This window comes from Colletes gigas, unplaced genomic scaffold, assembly GCF_013123115.1.
Source record: "Colletes gigas isolate AHSC1104 unplaced genomic scaffold, ASM1312311v1 Colletes_gigas_Sc00009, whole genome shotgun sequence".
Classification (NCBI taxonomy): Eukaryota; Metazoa; Arthropoda; class Insecta; order Hymenoptera; family Colletidae; genus Colletes; species Colletes gigas.
In genome coordinates this window covers 1881213-1897248 of record NW_025106638.1, presented here as the reverse complement: position 1 = coordinate 1897248, position 16036 = coordinate 1881213, and the positions used below count along the sequence as shown (strand labels likewise).

General features: G+C 37.6%; 1 protein-coding gene across 1 annotated transcript in view; it reads left to right on the top strand.

Moving 5' to 3' along the window:
* Positions 1–16036, top strand: part of LOC122397169 — a 327986-nt gene that overhangs the window by 86555 nt on the left and 225395 nt on the right. Inside the window, exon 3 of the mRNA XM_043396122.1 lies at positions 14656–14738. The gene's annotated coding sequence lies outside the window, so the exon portion shown is untranslated. The remainder of the gene's footprint in view (positions 1–14655; positions 14739–16036) is intronic.

Here is a 16036-nt window from a genome sequence, read left to right as displayed (position 1 = left end):
AACACCAAAGAGGAGTGCCTTAAAATGTATCTTTAAACGAATGGCAAAGAGGATGGACTGTGTATCGTTTGAATTGTAAGTGGTGCGACGTTTGAACACGATAGTGCATTGATGTTGAAGTATAGGTTGTGTTGGAGGCCGTGCAAGAAACTGTTAAACCGTTTGTTGAATATAGTATATTTAAATGAATGACAAAAAAGATTGACTGTATGACTTTTGAATGATAAGAAATATGAAATTTGAACATGATAATGCATTAATGGTGAAGTATAAATAATATTGGAGGCCGTGTAGGAAACTATTAAACCGTTTGTTGGTTAACGATATAATATATTTAAACGTTAGTTTCTAAATATTACACCGGTTTGCAACAAGAGTTTTAAGGTTAATTGTAGAGAAAATATAGTAAAGTAAGATAAGTAAGTCAAATTGCAGACCGAGGCTTAGAATCCATTTTCGTTCAGTTTTTCGGGTATATTTATATTCGACTGTTTGGAGGAGATCCTTCTTTTTGGACCCTTAGTAATAACGATGGAAGTCGAATTTGTATTTTGGACTAGAAAACGCAGAGTAAGATGTTTTGAACAAGGTTACCTGACTCAGGCCGACAGATCTTGTTTACAGTATTAGTAAATAGGAGGCTAGTCCTCCAACAATAGATTAAACAAATTATACATACATATATCTATCATTAGTAAATTTCGTACTATGTAATTATTTATTTGAGTGGTTCTCGAGAATCTTGTTTACAACATTAGTAGATAGGAAACTAGTCCTCCAACAATAACTTAAACAAATTATACAGGGTGTTCGGCCAGCCCTGGAAAAAATTTTAATGGGAGATTCTAGAGGCCAAAATAAGACGAAAACCAAGGATACTAATTTGTTGATTGAGGCTTTATTATAAAGTTATAGAAATATTTCCGGCCATACAGAAAGAATTTTTTTCTCGAAAGTGCATAGGAATTTGGGGGTATGTGTATTCACCAAAAATGAGTGTACTTGACCATCACATCCGAAAATAATTTTTCCAGAACGATTTGAAATTTTCTTTTTTCGCTGAAAAATTTCAGCACCTGTCGATTTTTATTAGAAATTAATTTTTCTTTTTTAATAAATTTGTTTGACGTCCTACGGAAATTTCGTTTAGTACTTTTTTATAGGTATCCATGAGCTCTACTTCCATACTAAATTTCATTAAGATACGTTCACTATTGTAGCAATTATGGCCGTTTGAAAATTGGGCATTTTTATGGAGTTTTTCTATCTTTATGGGATCAACGAACAACTTTTTGAATAATCTTAGAATTTCTACATATTCTTCGCTAAAATACGCGTTATTTGCATTTGGAAACATTAAAATCCTTCAATCCGTTCAGAAGTTATCACATTTTAAATATTCATATGAAATTTTGAAGTGACATTTCTGGCTTGAAATTATATCTTTGGTTCGGAATTTTTTTCTCAAAAATAGTTAGGATGTCGAGGTTATGTCTATTCACCAAAAATGATTGTAATTGACCCTTGCAACTGAAAATAATTTTTTCTGAACAATTTGAAATTTTTTTTCTAGAGTAACCAGACAGTTACGGTCAGACATTATATTTTCGGCAATGAATTTTTTTCTCGAAAGTGAGTAGGAATTCGGGGGTATGTGTATTCACCAAAAATGATTGTACTTGACCCTTGCAAACAAAAATAATTTTTCTAGAACGATTTGAGATTTTTTTTTTCACCGAAAAATTACAGCAGCATCTCCCTGTCAATTTTTATTAAAAATTCGTTTTTGATTTTGAATAAATTTGTTTGACGTCCTACAAAAATTTCGTTTAGTACTGTTTACTCTACTTCCTAAGTTTCATTAAGATACGTTCACTATTGTAGAAGTAATGGCCGTTTGAAAATTGGACCATTTTTATGGAGTTTTCCTAACTTTATGGAGTCAACGAACAACTTTCTCAATAATTTTAGAATTTCTGCATATTCTGCATTAAAATACGCGTTGTTCTCCTGTTGAAACATTAAAATCCTCCAATCCGTTCAAAAGTTATGATGTTTTAAAGATATGGATTAAATTTCAGGGAAAAATGGCAAGTATGGTCAGACATTACATTTTCGATAAGGAATTTTTTTCTTGAAAGTGGGTAGAAATTCGGGGGTATGTCTATTGACCGAAAAGGATTGTAACTGATCCCTGCAACTAAAAATAATTTTTTTAGAACGATTTGAAATTTTTTAATTTCGTCGTAAAATTTCACACCTTCTCGAATTTTTTTCTTGAAAGTGGGTAGGATTTCGGGGGTATGTGTAATGACCAAAAATGATTGTAATTGATCCCCACAGCCGAAAATAATTGTCCAGAACGATTTGAAATTTTTGAATTTAATTGTTAATAACTTTTTAACGAAGCCTCCATCAACAAATTGATATTCTTGATTTTCGTCTTATTTCAGCCTCTAGAATCTCCCATTAAAATTTTTCCCAGGGTTGGCCGAACACCCTGTATACATTAATGTATATTTTTTCTAATTGACGCTATAATGGAGGATACAAGCAAAAATATTTTTATTTGTTCATCAAGCAATCAAACATCATTAATAATATTAAATTGTATTCAAATTTCAATCTATTTACCTTAGCTGCGTTGGAATTAAAATTGTTCCCCATGGGTGGCCGAACATCCTCTATATCTATCATTGTTATTAGCACATTTCATACTATTTAATAATTAATTCGTGCGGTTCTCCGGAGTCTGGGATGGACGTAACGTTTTCACGGTCGATGCATTAAGTATGTCTATCCGTGCGGAGGAGGATGTTCTCGCGACCAGCAGATATTCCCTAGTTCGTTCCGGGTCTCCTTCGGTTCCGTGTGCTCGTAAATCCTTTTCCTCCATTCTCGCGGTGCACGCTCGCCGTAGACGGCATGCACGTCGACACGTATCCTTCGAGGAGGAGGTACGACTTTCCGTCCTACGGTCTCCAGCGTGTGGTTTATCTTGGAAATGTCCGCGAGAGAAGCCGACAAAAAGAGTCGTAACGTCTGCGTTACGTTATGTCGAAAAAGATAAAAGGTCCTTGGCGATAAGTCGCGTTCGAGTGTGCGCGTGCGTGTGTTGCTGGCTCGGTAGAACGTGTGGCTGTAAAGAGAAGGACTTTATGAGAATGAGAATGTTACTCTTTAATTCGTTCGGGAGCTGCTTCGCACGATCCGAAGATTGATGTTTCGGGAGTTTTAGGAGCTCAACGTGCTAGAACTCGTAAGAGCCGCTCGTTTCCTGTAATTTTCAATTCGATCCATTCAGCCCCCGATCAGGGAATTTTGATTTTGTTTTCAAACCGTGCAGACCTGCCGTTATTTTAAGTAAAATTTCAACAATTAGCAAGAACGCAATATCCCGAATTTCCTGTAAGTTTCATTGTCAAAGAGAATTCATTTGAACGTGAATTCGCTGGAAATATGAAAGTACAATTAAATAACTTCGATTGTCGGGGATGCCCGGGCGAGTGGAATTTGATTTAATTTTAAATATTGCACCAATACTGTCTTCGATACGCGTTTTTACATTTTCTTTAATTGAAATCTGTATCGGTGCGCCGTTTAAATTTCGCATCGGACCGTTGCACACAACAATTTATACGGTATCGAAAATGATTACTGTTCAAGAGCAATATATTTATTGCGAGCAACAGGAAAACATTTGCAATTTAATTGATGCGTTCAAGTCAATAAAAACGAGGGCTCCGCAAAAAGAAATACGTTTCGACAAATAGTTGGTTGATCCTAATACTTGATATAGCGACACATTTGAGTTTAACGACAAAAAAAATATTTGTATTACGTTAATTGTCGGTGAATGATCGTATGAATTTGTCGAACTCGTATTATTCTGTTGATCGTATCAAATGAGCCGTAATTATTTTATTTTAAACAAATACTTGGGCTCATTAAGTGATGCGATACGTTTAATACAATGTCATTATATATCACGCCGACGCGAAATATTCTCTCGTACGTTGCTGAGTTTATTTTCGTGCAAACAAGTCATCGCTGATATTCCTGCCGACCGTACAGCCCGATTTCCCATAAGAATTACACGTAAAATATATTATTGCGTTGCATCATGCGCGCGAATAATAATGAATACACATCGTCTGTAGTTTATAAACAGAGTTAATTTCAAACCTACGTAACAAACAAATTATCGAACGCATTGATATTTATTCTTTTCTTTTATGTGGCGGGGAGGCGAACCTCCAGCGTTCTGTCATATTGTAATTATGCGAGCGAAGATAAACGCTAACGCGAATTTATCGAACTGCAACAGTTTTCGATATACGTTCATTAATTCCTGAAAAATACGGAATCTATAATCGATCCTGTCTGTCGCTATAATATAGGGGAAACGTATGCCCACATCGAGACATATGATTAATACCTTTGGTTATTAAACGTGATTTAGGATAGAAGATTTTAAAGGGGTTTATAGTGGATTTAACTATGCAGGGTGAACCACGTAACAAGAAACAGTCTTTTGTCAAGTTTATATTCCTTTTCATACACTTTTTTAAGGAATGAATTAATATACAATCGCTTCATTTCAATGCGTGGGACTTAATGGGTAAAATGCTTCGAAAACATTTTCTTCGAATGTCTGAGAATTCTTACGCATTGGTATGTTCAAAATTTTGCGAGCTCTTTGAACCTGACAAATTCCTTCTCCTCTTTTACCAAGTCGCGAACGTTATCCTGTTCGATCGCGGAACGCCCAAGGACCCAATACGCGACGTATGAAATTCTTACCTATGGAATATAGAAAATAGAGAAATTTTTGTCGAGTACCATAAATATCTAAGCGACTGTATCATCGAAGGGACAAAGCATACGTGGAACAACATGGAAGTTGAATGCAAATCCTACAAAGAATCATCGATGTATATTCACCGGTAGCCGGATCTCAGAGACCGTCTGTCCACATTGGGATCGGTTCTTGAGATGGCGAGCGCTTTCAAGGACGATTTCATGCGACGGGGATTTAAGATCTCCGGGGCCCTTCCACGAGCGACTGATTTCACGTTCTTCCTTTTTGCACACGAACGCGAACACCCATAGACATTTGGGATTACCGCGAACAGAGAGGCAGAGAGGCTCGAGTGAAATGGCAAAGAGGGGCAGATTTTCTCGATGACCGAGCATCGACCACGACTTTCCTTCCCATTTCACCCTCCGCTTCCTCTACAGCTATTTCCAGCACTCTATCTCGCCACCGTCCCGCAAGCCAGCAGCTCGGTTACCAACGTTACAATCCTCGAGACTTGAGGGAGCGACCTCTTCCGCCCTCCCCCGCCGCCAACGTTCCCCTATTCCCACCCTTTTTCCTACCGCGGCTCCTTTCGCGAGATATATAGGCAGCCACTAAACTTCTGTCCTTGCCATCAATTTCGCCGTCCGTGGATCGCGGTACCAGCCACGATTCCTGGCGCACCGGCCTCGTTTGCCAAACGCCTGCAGGCTCGGTCTTTTTGCCCGCGCGCCATCTTTCGCGTTTAAAGGATTGTCCCCAGCGACGGTCATCCTTCACCTCATGGTGCCCGGGAACTGTTTCTACGTATCGACGAACTCGCTATCGTCACACCGCGGACGAGGTAGACGACAACACCTTGCACCTTATGGACTTTCGTGGCCCAATTTGACTGTCATAGAGACCTGACAATTCGGAGGTGATTTTAACGCCCTCTTTTCATGCATGGCGGTCAGTTGAGCGCCATCGTATAGCTTCGGGCACTCGAGGAAAAAGTTGTTGATTCTAATGGTCCCCTACAATAGTGAATGTACTTTATTGAAATCTATTTACGAAGTAGAGCTCATGAATACCTAGAAAAGAGTATTAACACTAGAAGTACCGACAATTATAGCGAATTTATTTGTACCAAAGAAATTAGAACGATAGATACATGGAAAAAATATATGATGCAATGGGAATAAATGTATATTCATTCTCTTATAGAGAATTACAGTAAACTTTCAAAAATTCAGTCGAATAAATTTTTGACAAGTCTTGTTAGGAATTACGAATGGGTCATTTTGACTGCTTTGGTAGTTCTAGTGTTGAACAACCTTTTCGTACGACGACAAACAAATTTATTAATAATTAAAAACGAATTTTTAAGAAAAAACGATGGGTAGTAGGTGCCTAAATTTTTCGGCAAAAAAAAGAAATTTTTGATCGTTCTGGAAAAATTATTTTTAGTCGAAGGGGTCAATTACAACCATTTTTGGTGAATATACATGTCCCCGAAATCCTACGCACTTTCGCGAAAAAAATTCGAGTAGGTGCTGAAATTTTACGACACAATTAACAAATTTTAGAATGTTATAAAAAAATTATTTTTCGTTGGAGGGATCAGTTACAATCCTTTTTGGTCAATAGACATACCCCCGAATTTCTACCCACTTTCAAGAAAAAAATTCCTTATCGACAATGTAATGTCTGACCATATTTGACATTTTTCCCTGAAATTTCATGCATATCTATAAAACATCATAACTTCCGGACAGACTGAAGGATTTTAGTCTTTCAAAATCCAAAGAACGCCTATATACGGCTCTCATTCTGTTAAAAAACAATAGAATGACTATAATTTAATTTTCTGTCTCATTTCCTTTTGTGTCCATTTCTAAATCTACTGGTAACGTTACAAGTGACATGAAAATGATAATGGTGTCTCGAGACCCCAGAAAAATGGACAGAAAAAATACATTGCATGTAAGGTCTGCTCGTATATTTTGTCTGTGGTCACACTCACCAGGCAATTAAATTTTTAATTCTGAATTGTAAGCAACGGGTTTCAGATTTGTATGCTAAATGAAAGTAGACTTGTTAAGTAGCTTCTGCTGACCACAGCAACGAAGAGAGAGCATCGAGAATGGGTAAAACAGCGTATGAAATGGTCAGAATCAGAGTGGGGTAGGGTAATATCTTTCGACGAGTCGAAATTTAATTTATGTGATTCGGATCTCAGACAGTATCTTCTATCATCCCGATTGTATCAGAACAAATTCAACTTTGGACGTATCAAAAGAAAATTCTTTTTGCTGAATATTAACCCTCTACTCCGTACTATTAGGGTAGTTACAGGGCAAAACAGGATAATTTACAGCTCAACAAATCATGAGAAGGTGTACACGTTTTTGAATTTTTTCAGAATTTTTAACTGCAAGACGGAATTTTAAACAATTGAGAAAGTATAAATATGCTAATTTTATATCTAAGTTATCAAATAACCGCGTTTATATTTTTATTGTTTTTGAGTCTCGTTACAGTCATTAATGTGAAATTTTTTCTGACCTTTCGAAACGGTGGAACATACTTAAAAAAATTAATATCCTTACTCGTTTGGATTATTGTCTTAAATATTCGGTTGGCCATGTTTATATAAAAATAACAAAATATTCACACTATCTAGGAAATATAATTTTTTAATCTTACTGATCATGACGAACCTTTTAAAAATATCCGAAGAAATTGTCACGATTAGTAATGCACAATTTTGTCAGATATTATTAAAAGATTTATCATAGTCAAAAAGATTAAGTTATAGACTAGATTATGTTTCCTATCTAGCAGCGTATTCATATGATAGAAATACTTTGTTCGTTGAATGAATATTACACGCAATTTCAAATACTTTCACACGTACGAAACGAGTAAATTCTGATGATCTGTAAGGTACAAGAATTGCCAAAACGAAGATTTTAAATGACACAAGTCGAGAATATACGCGATTAAGGAAATCTTTCGCCAAAAGAATTGCGTTCCCCAGCGAATTAGAGCAAAATCATTGATACTTTTAAACAGCTAGAATCTCTACGACTATTGTATTTCTATCGGTCGTGTTTCTTATCGTCGATCAGCTCGACAAAAGTTAACATGGCTACGCTCCTGGCGAAGATAGTCGCGTGGAAGTTCTAATTGTCTCAACCGAAATAATCGAGGCCGTGAATGCAATTTGCAATTCATCCGGCGGTATCCGTGAAGTATTCAGGGTTCCGGGAACGTTGGGTTTGTCTGGTTTCCAGCAATACCATCCGAGGTACACGTTTCACGGGACGATTTGTTTTACACTCGTTCCACTGCGTTTTGCGTTTAAAAGATCGTCTCCTCCGAGGGCGGTTTTTCTGGCTCTACGGGCTCCTTGGGACCGATCGTTCGCTCTGTGAATCTTTTACCAACTTACATTACACGTACTTTTATCTACTGCTCCTCGCAAACGATAGCCAAACAATAATTCCCCCGGATGAGACATTCATGCAAAGTGTGCTCTGTAAATAAAATGGTTTTGCGTTAACGGTACATCAATTCCGGACAAAGGGCTCCTCGTGCTGCTTTGTGGCAATAAACTTGAAAAGAAGTACTGATTGATAGTTTAACCATGAGCGTTGAGAAATTTATGGGAAGGAAGTTTTCGTTGCACGAGTCGAAAAGCAAATATTGCTAATTTGAGAAAACAATTTATATTATGTATTGTAAAAAGAATTTTGTAAGAGTCAACGACAATATCCGTTACGCTATGCTCGAGATCTTGTGCTTGTTAACACGTGTATTGCCATCGGTGGTCACCGGTGACCGTCACTTTAAACTTACAAATGTGTTACAATATTATTTGCAATTGGTGAACTCTAATATTTTAATAACTCTAAAATTGTAAATAACGTTATTTTAATTTGGGATATTGAGTTCTCGAATATTTCTATTCGAAAAAATATCGAAAGCACCTTTGTACATGGAGAGCTAGCGTGGCAGTTAACGCGTTAAAAACTTGATGAAGTATACGTGCAACCTGCAACGTAATCCTCTATATTTGACATAGACAAGCATAGTTCCGACCTAGACGTACGTTAATCTAAGAGACAATTTAGTTCGTCGCTAGATGTAATTCATGCTTATCGTAGATGTGACATACACTTAACCCTGAATCATCCAAGCTTCCTCAAACTCTGTTGTCACTCAAACATAACGCAGCTCCAACATGGATCTAGCATACGTAACTAAACGCAGAATGTATCTAGTCGTAATCCAGATATAACAGAGTTTAACCTAGCTTTACTCTAGGTTTAACCCAGACACAATATAATATAATCTAGATCTAACACAGTCCGGCTCATTGTCAGATCTGTTCCAAACCCAATCTTACGATCTCGTGCACGAGCAAGTTTCAAATCTCATTGTATCCTAAACTCCCGATAATTTCATTTAAAAGAAACAAAATCTAAAAATCTCCGAAACGCCTTCACCTGTTCATTTTTCACTTTGAAAATTGTAGAGGTGAACAAGTTGCGTAGCCCACCCTGTATAAGATGATAAGTTAGTATCCTGCGTTGAGTCAGACTCGTCGTTGTAATATACAAAAGTTTAATATTTCAAATTCGAGTAAGTGAAAGAGAAAGAAATGAATAATTCATTCGATCGCAGTAGAATTACCGTAATTTCCAGTTAAACAGAGTCTCGGCGAGGATTTAATATTTGAAATTAACGTGAATCAGAAATTGTAAAATGAGAGAAATGTATAGATTAACTGGCTTCCTGATCAGATCGTTACGCTCTCGATGGTACGCAACTCGTGTCCACGGTTGCAAAATTGTAATATTCGAGGCGAATTAATTCGTCTCTTGACCGATACGAAATATGAAAAGCGTACTGGTCTGAAAAGATTCAGCGACTCGTTAAAATGTATCTGGCAAAAACTTCCCAATCGCGTACACTAATATTGAGACTGCGTACCTTTATGGAAATTCATATATTTTTATTAACAGAATTAATGAAATGGAAGCTTTGCAAAGGGTTGTCTCAACTCCCCAAATATAATAATTCCTATGTAACTAAGTATTTCTTATGTTTTTGCATATCAAATGCATTCTGAAGCTTTTCGAGAATTAAAATTTCGCGTATGGTAATACTTAAAATCACAGAATCGTTAGATCGTTGATTTCCAATCGTTGTTCTAATAAAATCGAGGAGATTCGAGGGGAGATGTTTCGTGTCTCCGTGGACGTGTAAATTCAAGGAAGAACGAGAAAAGTGCTAGTCTGAAAAGATTCAGTGACTTATTAAAATATATCTGGCAAAAACTTCCCAATCGCGTACACTAATATTGAGACTGCGTACCTTTATGGAAATTCATATATTTTTATTAACAGAATTAATGAAATGGAAGCTTTGCAAAGGGTTGTCTCAACTCCCCAAATATAATAATTCCTATGTAACTAAGTATTTCTTATGTTTTTGCATATCAAATGCATTCTGAAGCTTTTCGAGAATTAAAATTTCGCGTATGATAATATTTAAAATCACAAAGTCGTTAGATCGTTGATTTCAGACCGTTGTTCTAATAAAATCGAGAAGATTTGAGGGGAGATGTTTCGTGTCTCCGTGGACGTGTACATTCAAGGAAGAACGAGAAAAGTGCTAGTCTGAAAAGATTCAGTGACTTATTAAAATATATCTGGCAAAAACTTCCCAATCGCGTACACTAATATTGAGACTGCGTACCTTTATGGAAATTCATATATTTTTATTAACAGAATTAATGAAATGGAAGCTTTGCAAAGGGTTGTCTCAACTCCCCAAATATAATAATTCCTATGTAACTAAGTATTTCTTATGTTTTTGCATATCAAATGCATTCTGAAGCTTTTCGAGAATTAAAATTTCGCGTATGGTAATACTTAAAATCACAGAATCGTTAGATCGTTGATTTCCAATCGTTGTTCTAATAAAATCGAGGAGATTCGAGGGGAGATGTTTCGTGTCTCCGTGGACGTGTAAATTCAAGGAAGAACGAGAAAAGTGCTAGTCTGAAAAGATTCAGTGACTTATTAAAATATATCTGGCAAAAACTTCCCAATCGCGTACACTAATATTGAGACTGCGTACCTTTATGGAAATTCATATATTTTTATTAACAGAATTAATGAAATGGAAGCTTTGCAAAGGGTTGTCTCAACTCCCCAAATATAATAATTCCTATGTAACTAAGTATTTCTTATGTTTTTGCATATCAAATGCATTCTGAAGCTTTTCGAGAATTAAAATTTCGCGTATGGTAATATTTAAAATCACAGAGTCGTTAGATCGTTGATTTCAGACCGTTGTTCTAATAAAATCGAGAAGATTTGAGGGGAGATGTTTCGTGTCTCCGTGGACGTGTACATTCAAGGAAGAACGAGAAAAGTGCTAGTCTGAAAAGATTCAGTGACTTATTAAAATATATCTGGCAAAAACTTCCCAATCGCTTACACTAATATTTAGACTGCGTATCTTTATGGAAATTCATATATTTTTGTTAACAGAATTAATGAAATGGAAGCTTTGCAAAGGGTTGTCTCAACTCCCCAAATATAATAATTCCTATGTAACTAAGTATTTCTTATGTTTTTGCATATCAAATGCATTCTGAAGCTTTTCGAGAATTAAAATTTCGCGTATGATAATATTTAAAATCACAAAGTCGTTAGATCGTTGATTTCAGACCGTTGTTCTAATAAAATCGAGAAGATTTGAGGGGAGATGTTTCGTGTCTCCGTGGACGTGTACATTCAAGGAAGAATGAGAAAAGTGCTAGTCTGAAAAGATTCAGTGACTTATTAAAATATATCTGGCAAAAACTTCCCAATCGCGTACACTAATATTGAGACTGCGTACCTTTATGGAAATTCATATATTTTTATTAACAGAATTAATGAAATGGAAGCTTTGCAAAGGGTTGTCTCAACTCCCCAAATATAATAATTCCTATGTAACTAAGTATTTCTTATGTTTTTGCATATCAAATGCATTCTGAAGCTTTTCGAGAATTAAAATTTCGCGTATGGTAATATTTAAAATCACAGAGTCGTTAGATCGTTGATTTCAGACCGTTGTTCTAATAAAATCGAGAAGATTTGAGGGGAGATGTTTCGTCTCCGTGGACGTGTAAATTCAAGAAAGAACGAGAAAAGTGTTTTGTTTTCCAGCACGGAGAAGCATAGGTAAGTTTGTTTGGAGACAAGACTGTAGATATTACATCCAAGAATCAACTTGGAGGAGCCGTGCCTGCTACTCTGTCTCGGTGCACAGTTTCTCGTGAATCTGTGTCGATCCCGAGTTTCTGTGTACAGATGTCCACAAAATCTTTCCGTACCCACGAGAATATCGTGTCCTCGAGCCTGGATTTGTCGCAAGCTTGTGCATATATCGTGATTCGTCCAATAGTCGATTCCCGATACACGAGATATAACGAGTCCACGGCAAATAATATATACCGAGTGTCCAGCTAAATACGCTGATGAAAAGATAGGGACAAAATAAATAAATTATTTTCGTTAATTCGGTGGCAAAAATTATACGGGTTCGAGTCTCTCTTTTTTTCAGGTGCTAACTATACAACAGTGATCTGTATTTACTTATAAGTGTTTTAAAAGTATTTTAGAAACGTTTTATCCTTAAGTGTGTATACAAATAATTTGTTTTGGGGGGCACTTTTGACTCCCTTATTCGGTTCTATCCTTCATCAAATACTTCACTTTATTGTAGGTATTTGATCAAACTCTAATTTCGAATTGTCAGTCTTTAATTAATGAAGAAAATGCGAAACACTTCGAAAAGAAATTGGTTTCTTTAAAGTGGGCAGTTATATTTTTTAACTGATTCCAAAGATTTTCAATGGCGTTTAAACCCTTTTAGAGTTATCCATTAGAAGTTCTAATTCTAATTCTTCTACATTTCCTACCAAGGAAGTGTTTAAAATGTTAACTATGGTCTCTTGCAGTTATTTCCCCATATATCAGACGAACAAGAACTACAAAATAAATCTCGTAATAATATTTGAAACGCTAACTGTATAAACATTAAACAATCTTATACGATCTCTGATTTTTCAGGTATCGATATTGCCTACCGTTATAAATTTTATACATCAACAAGTAAATTTCATTACTCGTTCGTTTGAATAATTGCAAATAAATGAATCATCACCGTTGTTTACAACACGAATTTTCGCGCTTCAAACAGAATTTTCCACCGTAATTCTATACAATGTGATTTTAATCTACGAATGGAAATTATTTTTAAACTATTCACGTCGCTGCCATCGTTCTAGATAGAAAATTTGCGAAGCCCCCGGTCTACAAACAGGCGTAGCTAAAATATTACAGCCGCAGGGTACCAAAACCAGACAGAATATCATAGTAGTCGCGATTACTGTACTTCGCCATTTCGCGAAATGCTGGCAGGTATATTTATTCCCGTAGTCCCTTGGCGGAAATTGAAAGTGCTTAAACACGGACACGCGACCGTGTGGTGGTCGTGTACGTCGATACGTGCGAGCCCAAAGCTACTTCCGGATCGAAATACGTGAAATACGCGTCCCGTTCGATTTTCGCTTACCGGACAAATTATTTTCCAACCTTTGCCATATTCTTTGCCACCGGGAGCCGCCCGTTATCTTGTGCCTGGATCCTAGCAAAGATACGAGTGCTGATCTTGCTAAATTGCATCCACTACTATACTACAGTCCACTGGTTCGGTCGTTATCTTGAGTCGGTCATCGGTTTCTACTTTGACTCTGTTTTCTGGACGAACGCTTTTCCCGGTAAAATAATACCACCTGAATTCAAAGAAAACTCCGGGCTTGGAATCGATCAATTTTATCAAACGTATAAATGACAAAATCTAGAGGAGCAATAGATTAGAAATATCTACAACGCAGTGATACACTCTGTTCCACAAGAGCGTATCGGTCATACTTTCTGCGAAAAAAGGAATTGTTTATAATTGAACGTATGACCTCGAAATATAAAATTATAAACAGGTTGTTAAATTATAAACAGCCAAAGGAGCAAAAATATTAACGTGACAGTCGATGAAACATTTCTGTGAAAGAAATGCCAATTGTTTCGTCAATGTCTCATGATTTTGTTCAACCAAAGACAGCTTAACGTTTGTATCGTATGTCTTTCGAGTTTTGTTAATCAGTCGTAAATATTAAATATTATAAATATTATATCACTCTTAAGGGGGTCTTCTACTGTAAATCGCCAAAAAATTCGATTTTTCTTTTTCCCATATCCATAAAGGGTATACTCTTAGAAAAATGTGTGCAAAAGAATATCACTGAACACCTAAAATTAACGAAGGTATCCGTATTGCTCGGTAGAACGATACCTGTTTGAACAGTCTGATCCTTCTTTTTTTTATTCTTCTCAAAACTATCTTTTCTGAATTGGCTTCCATGATATCTCATGATCTACTCTACCGATTTCGTTCAAATGCGCATGCGTCATTATAGCCCGTACTAGAATGACGTCAAAATCATTGTTCTTTCTATTTTTTTCTTTTTAAGCCTGTTAAAATTAAAAACAAGACATTTTCATCTCTCAAATCCTTATTTTTTACCACAACGTCATGAAACTTTGGCATTCAATTTCTGAATAGTATTGCTTCCGAAAAAAAAAAAAATAAGACAGAAATCCATTTTCTGACTGCCTGGTCCCCTTAATAGTTCACGAATAATTTCGTATTAAAATATTCCTTTGTATACAATACATTTTCCCCATATCGTCATCGACCGATGGTTATTAGCAGTACCAAAATCCGTTCTCCGCCGTTGGCTGTTGCAGAGTTCGCCGTTCCGGGTGTACGATGCGGTGATTCGAGGGCGGAGAGGACATCCCGTGAAGACTAGGACGCAGTCATACAAGCGGTGAGTCTGGATTTCGATTTGCCACGGGTTCTCGTTGCCCCGGAGCTACAGCCCCTTCGCGTTAATTTTCAATTCGCCGGCGACGCTGCTCCTATCTGGGAAACCGTTTTCAAACTTGTCCGCTTTCCGGGGGTCGTCGCGTCGGCCAGAAAGGACTTCCGGAGCGCAACAATTAATAGTTCACCGCGCGATCAGTGAAACGTGTTCCCCGCGCTCGTCTCGTCCCCCTCTGTCTCTCTCTCTCTCTCTCTCACGAGCATTTATTTTTCCGGCTAGTTTTCGTCCGTTTTCCGCGGTTTTATCTGGCAGCGGCGCGGAATTGTTTCAACTTTTCCGCGTGGGGCGTGGGAGGTGGGGAGGGGGGGGGGGGATGAAACTCCGCGAGAGAGCAACTGCTGAAACCTCGTAACGAGCGAAACAATGGTTAAAACTTGGCCAGGACCGGCCGAGCTTATAGAATAGCTTTCAAAACTCGTATCTATCGAGATATCGTGTTAATAAAACGGCACACCCGTCGACTTTTGTTGCGAGTTATCGACCGCGCCGTTTAATCGCCTCCTCTAAATCAATTTCGAGCGAAGAACCGCCTCGGAATCGATGCCACGCGTCGGAACGTTCCACGGTTTTTCTCCGGCATTTTTTTTTCCTTCTTTTTTTTTTGTCAGAGGGCGCGCGCGCGCGCGCTATTTCGGTATCATTTCCGGGGGCTTCCATTCGCGTTTACGCCGCGTTCCCACCTTCCGACCCCGGGCTCGCACGGGAATCGTGTTTAAAATTCATTTCTCTTTAAACGGACGTTTAATCAGCCCTCTTCTTTGCCGGCTTTGAGCCTGCGTTTTGTTTCGCTCGCGCAAACGGAGAGTGCGTAGGACAACCTAGCTCTGTTCTGGTTCTCTATGCTGAAAACTGGTTGAATCTTTACGGCGGGATGAATCTCTTTGTTGGATAATTTAGTGCGACTCGACGTGCGGGGGATCTCGAATTTTTTTCGTAACTCGTACGCGGCGAATCCACCGCGGCCCGTTTCAAGTAATTACAGGCTCGCGTACAGCGCCCGTGGTGACGTGCGAATAGTTGGACGAACAAGAAACAATTTGGAAACTCGCGAACAGACGACTCCGTCGAGTGGTTAGATCACCTAACCGTACTTTAAATAACTCTTGACGCGTTGACTGTCGGACCAAATCCCTCAAATTGTACACGAATACGAAACTTTGGTTTCAGACAATTGGAAATTACTCGCAATTTGTCGTAGAATTTATTTTCTTTAACATCTAGTCTTGAGAATCAATTTTTTT